This window comes from Dasypus novemcinctus, chromosome 14 (assembly GCF_030445035.2).
Source record: "Dasypus novemcinctus isolate mDasNov1 chromosome 14, mDasNov1.1.hap2, whole genome shotgun sequence".
Lineage (NCBI taxonomy): Eukaryota > Metazoa > Chordata > Mammalia > Cingulata > Dasypodidae > Dasypus > Dasypus novemcinctus.
The window spans coordinates 57941093-57947384 of record NC_080686.1 but is presented as its reverse complement, the minus strand read 5'-3'; positions in this window follow the sequence as shown (position 1 = coordinate 57947384).

The following is a 6292-nucleotide window of genomic DNA, read 5'->3' as shown; positions in this document are numbered from 1 at the left end:
CAAGTGTAGAAGGAGCAGCTTTGCCAGAAAACCTGGTAGCACTGACTGATTCAGAGAAGAGGCATTTTGAACAGAGCCCAGAGACAGCCAATTACCTTCCTGGTTATCTGAGAGGTTTCATTCTACCAATGTTTTCTAATGCAAGCTGCGTTTGAGGGGTATATTCACTCAGCTGATTTGATTGTGTACACATGCATGTATGACAGGGAATTTCTAAGAAAACACACCTTGAATCTAATCACTATCTGCATTAGAGATGTTTTTCCACCTACAAATGGAGGGGGGGGGCCTGCTTCCTTGCTATTAATATCAATAATAATTTTTTTAAAGTGCCAGGGATTCATACTGTTTCATCCTGTAGGAGCTAGCATGGAAATCTCACTTGTCTCCCTATCCCTCTTGTCCCTCCACTGGCACAAACCCGGCCCCAAAGGCTTGCCCAGGCTCCTTCCCCTTTGCACCATTGCCTCCTAGGAATGAACTAGGAAATACCAGGCGAAGCTGGCTCTAGTCTTTATACAGCTAAATTTGTCCTATAGCTAAATCATTATCTTACAAGAATCATATTTCATTAAAATGATCAAATCATGTGGGTTTCCCCTGTAGACCACAAGCTACTTGAGGGCAGAGATGGGTCTTCATCATTTTCCATCCCCAGCCTCTGAATTGGCATGCAAGAGTCATTCAACAAAGGAACTGGTCATTTTCCAAAACTACATGGGTTGAGTCTCACTTTTTATATTTGCCAAGTAAATTCCCAATTAGCACCCTCTCTTATGTCTTTAATAATCTCAATCAAACCAATCAGGATTTCTCCAAAATCTCCAAATTTTGCTTAGAAATAGGGTGACAATATACCTACATCTTCCTAGGAACAGCCCTCGTGCACACTTATTTTTATCAGAATTATTATTATTAATATAATAGAGCACCCTTTCATTTACAAAAGAGTCTCTGAAGTATAAATTACATGCTCATCTGTGCTGGTCTGAGGCCACTAAGAAGCAGACATCAAGATGGGATGACACACTTGTACTGAACCTGTGGTTGGTGCTGGGGTTAGTGTATGTTCAGGAGACTTGAATCTTTGGACTGTCCATGTGCCAGCTGGGCCCTGAGCCTCAGCAGAGTTGGAGCACCTGCTCTTCAGTTCATTGGACTTACCCGGGTCAGCTAACAGGGAGGTGAAGATGGTCAACCACCACACCATGGTACAGAGATAGTCTACAACTGCAAGCAGGAGAATCCCATCCATCAGCCATGTGGGTTCTAAGCCTCCTCTCAATTTAGAGATGGAGCAGACATTGCCATCCCAGGGTCCTCAGGATGAAGGAATAAAATATGGATGAGAGTGGACTTACTGGTATTTTACTATAGAATTATTGTGACTCTAGCAATGGAAGAAACTTATCACTGATGTGGAGACAGTGGCCATGAGAGTTGCTGAGGGCAGGGAGAGGGAAGAAGAGGTGTGATATGGGGCATTTTCGGGACTTGGAGTTGTCTTGAAGGATATTGCAGGGACAGATGCAGGACTTTATATATCCTGCCATAACCTGCTGAATGGACTGGGGGAGAGTGTAAATTACAACGTAAACTATAATCCATGTGGTGTAGCAGTGCTCCAAAATGTATTCACCAAAATGAAATGAATGTGCCACAATGATGAAAGAGGTTGTTGATGTGGGAGGAGTGGGGGTATATGGGAACCTCTTATATTTTTAATGTAACATTTTGTGTGATCTATGTATCTTTTTATAAAAAAAAGATAATAAAATGAAATCAGAAAAAATAAATAAAATGCACAGGAGTACAAAGGAAAAAAAAAGATGGGATTTCATGTGCTAGAGTTCTATTTGAGGTAACACCTTCCTGCGGTGAAACAGGGCCGAAGCCTGATCAAGCCCAGAGAGAAGTCACATCACCACATGCGTCTGACCCAGAGTAAAGAAAGGAGGAGGGAGGCAAGGCTGGACAGAAGCCTCCAAGCCTGCCTCGCAAGGTGTCAGGGAGTTCATGAGTAAAAGCCAGTCGTGAAAGGATGCCTGAGTTTCCCTGCCAGGCTCAGTCATTGGCTGAGGCAGCCACAGGAAGAACAAGCTCAGGACGCATGTGGGATGGCAGGTAGGACCCTGGTCAGTGACCTCCCTTGTGGCCGTTGATCTGCGAGGCAGACGCACTTCTATGGCTCCCGCGTCCATCACTCTACCAGCACGGGCCTTGGGACTCATCTTCAGGTGGTTGTGGGCCAACTTCCTGCTCTCTCCTCAGCCTGCTGAAGCCCTACGTTTCAGAAGAACAGTCATTACAAACAAATCAGCTGTCCCCCATGTCAGAAGGATCCCGGTGAACTCAAACTGTGGGTCACCTTGCCACACCACAGTGGGTCCCCCTGCAGCCAGGCCTGGAAAGTGACCAGAAGAACAGGAAGACAAAACAGGGCTGAACTGCCATCACATTCTAGCAAGTGAGTCATCTCTTCAGCAGGAGCTAGCAGGGCTTCGGCAGAGCCACTGAGGCACAACACCGCAGCACCTGCGGCCAGTGCCTCCCTGAGCTGTGTAAGGAGGGGCTCTGGCCAAACCCTCCATTAACTCTATCAGGCCTTCCAGGAAGCCATTCCTAATAAATGCTCCAAGTCAAAAGCAGGGTCCTTGCTCTGCCATCCCCTATGAGGGGAATCCCAAGAACACATGAAATAGGTAACAACCCACTCTCTGCATTTGCCAGGTGAGCGGGCTCTTCCAGGGCTAGAAGCCCTCATGCCAAGGTCTGATGAAGAATCACTCTGTTCCCTATTGCTTGACTGTTTTATGTGTTTGTTTTGAAAGAAGAATGGGCTGCCAACGAGAAGGGCTGGCAATCAGAGGACCCATGATCTCCTGCCTTTCCTTCACCACAGCACGACTAGAAGATGAGGCTGTTGGACACAGACACTTCCCCTCTCCTGCCCTGTCAGGAGCCCACTTCCTTTCCCCTGACAACCAGCCTAACACTGGACTTCATAACCCTCCTCTAAGACAAGGAGAAGCCTGTCCATATTTGTAAACAAGGCCTAAATTAATTCAGAGGTGTGGCTAGAAAACTGGCCTAGCCCACCCAATGTTCACTTTGCTCTTCATGAAAAAGAGGGCGCACTTGGAAAGACAATCACCTCAGCTTCTCTTCCTACTCTCCCTGGCACCGGTAATGGGAAAAAAAGGTCTTGCCTAGCCTTGCACTCAGAGGATGCCTGATAAATGCAGAAATGATCACCCATCCCTGCCTCAGCCTGTCTCCTTTATGGTGTCTGATTGCACTGAATTGAAACAGGATAGGCCCCTTGAAAGCCAAATGTGTAGTACATGAGCACAGCTGATTGGCTCAGAATGAACACCTGTCCCATGTTGGGCCAATCAAATCAACTGTTCTGGAAATTTGTAATTAGAATTTAAAGACTAATGGAATTCATACCTTTGACTGGACCTCTTTTAGGCATATTTGAGAGCGGTAGGAAGTCCTCTTCCACCACGTGCACAGACAAAAAGAGAAAGCTGGTGTGCAAGAGAGCAGCCATAGCAGACCCATAGAGGAAGCAGAAGCACCAGTGCCCACCCAGCCCCTCAGCCTTTCTGGTTAGCAAACACCAGCCGGCTTCCTACTACCAGCACTTGCCCAAGAGCCTTCTCCGGTCTCCCTCAGCAGCCTTCAACCAATGACCAAAAGAAATTAGTGTATAAATACCTCGCTCCCTCAGCCCCCAGGTGGGACAAATCTGAGGCTGTGTTCTACAACCCTGGTAATCAGCCATGAGCAACTTGGCTCCCAGAGGACATTTGGCAATATCTGGAGTCAGTTTTGATTGTCACAATTGTCGTGGGCGAGAGTGCTATTGACATTTAGTGAGTAGAGATCAGGATGCTGCTAAACATCCTTTAATGTGCAGGACATATCTCTCCCCACCCCTGGCCACCCCCAGCCAAGTAAAGAATTATCTGGCCCAAAATGTCACCAGTGCCAAGATTGAGAAACCCTGCTCCAGAGGAAAAGGTTAAGGAGTAAACTCCAGTCTCTCAGAGCCAATAGCCAGCTTGATACCTACTTATCCTTGCCTAACCAAAAATATTTTGAGGGACTCTACCCAAGGGCAGAGGATTATTACAAATCAGAACCTTAAAATGAAACTAAAGGGAAGCGGACTTGGCCCTGTGGTTAGGCCGTCCGTCTACCACATGGGAGGTTCGCGGTTCAAACCCCGGGCCTCCTTGACCCGTGTGGAGCTGGCCCATGCGCAGTGCTGATGCGCGCAAGGAGTGCCCTGCCACGCAGGGGGGTCCCCACGTAGGGGAGCCCCACGCGCAAAAAGCGCACCCCGTATGGAGAACTGCCCAGCGCAAAAGAAAGTGCAGCCTGCCCAGGAATGTCGCCTCACACACACAGAGCGGACACAGCAAGATGATGCAACAAAAAGAAACACAGATTCCTGGTGCCACTGATAAGGATAGAAGCGGTCACAGAAGAACACACAGCAAATGGACACAGAGAGCAGACAACTGGGGGAGATTAAAAAGAAAAGTAAGCCAGACTTACCTACAGAAATACTATGGAGCCAGCTGAGAGGATCTGAGATGAACCTCCCAGTACTCTGTCCCTGTAGCCATCAAAGCACCATGCAGCAGTTATGGGAAGCTAGTAATTAGGACCTTAGAAGAGCAACAACAGCCTTAAACATATGCAGATCCTGTGCGTGCAGTGATTCAATATCTAGGAATCCAGGCTAAAGAAATAAGCAGAGCTTTGGACAAAAATGTAGTCCAGGATGTTCACTGCTGCATTATTTATAACAGAGAAAATGTATGAACAAGCAAAATATCTAAAGGTAGGAGATTCAGTAGTATTTATAGCCTTACAAGTAAATACTATGCAACTATTAAAATCACATTTTAAAAGATTTAATGATACGGAGAAAATTTTCATGAAATATTGAATAAAAAAGAACAGATTACAAAATAAAGTATATCATACAATGCAGTGATTCAAACTCAGACTGGCTGAGTTTAAACGTTACCCTGCACTTACTATCTATGTAAAATTGGGCAAGGGATTAAACTCCCTGCAATTCAGTTATTTTATCTTTAAAATGAGGATAAAAGTAGTATCGATTTCAGAGTTATTATGAGGTTACACTAGTTTTATACAAAAAGTGCTTAGAATAGCATGTGGTAAATGGTAAACACTTATTAAATAATATTATTATTATCACTGCATGACCTCAATTTGTGATAAAAATGTGTCTCTATGTATGTGTGTGTATACATGTATATGTATACGTACTTATACATATACACATACATACACTATATATATATCTTGAACACATACATATATTATGCATACATGTGTGTATACTTGTACACACATATATATATTTCTTATAAGTGTGTATATAGAAAGAGAGGGAGAGAAGACTGAAAGAAGAAAATGATGTACACAAGAGTTGATGACCAATAGGATCGTTAACGACTTTTATTTCCTTCTTCATATTCTTCTCTCCTCTCAAGTTTCTTATGATGGGCATGTGTTACTTTAGTAACTACTGGAGTTCAAGGAGGCCCCTCACTCTACCCAGGTCTGAACCAATTGAGAGAGTGTCACAAAGCTTCAGAAAGATGAAGATCGAAGTATCAGCCTTATTATTGACAAAACTAAATATACAGCATGACCTAATCGGCCAAATTCCAGGGCTCCTGCCTCACCAGCCTTCCTACCAGGCCAAAGGCAGATGAGAGCAGGCTGACCCAGCCGAGATGCTCTGCCCCAGTCCTTCCCCCAAGCTCTCCAGCCCTGGTGAGAGGGGTGGGGCAGAAGGCCAGGAGAAACCCCGTAGTGGAGCTCTCTTCTCTCAGAAATACTAAGCCATTGGAGAATGTTTTCCCATTCCGACAACCTTCTTAAAACAGTGATCAGAAAAATACTGTTAGGGAAAGCACACGTTCTCTAAGGTGTGCGCTCCAGCCTTTTAGAGGAGTTGAACGACTATGACCTTACCAATACTCATCCAACAGGAACTTTTAATAAACTCTAATAGTTCAGGTTCTTTTCGGGGATGTAAAGAAAACCTCACATCAACCCTGATGGTCTATGTTCATTGCTGATCTGGGGGAAAGAATGGTCCATGGATGCTTTTGCTTTCAAAGGAGTATTTAAAAAGAGAGAGAAGGAAACAAGGGAGATTGCAGAAGGAAGGAAAGAGGAAGGGTGCAATGAGGAAGGAACCGGCAGGAAGGAAAGGGAAGAAGCAAAAAGTGGACGG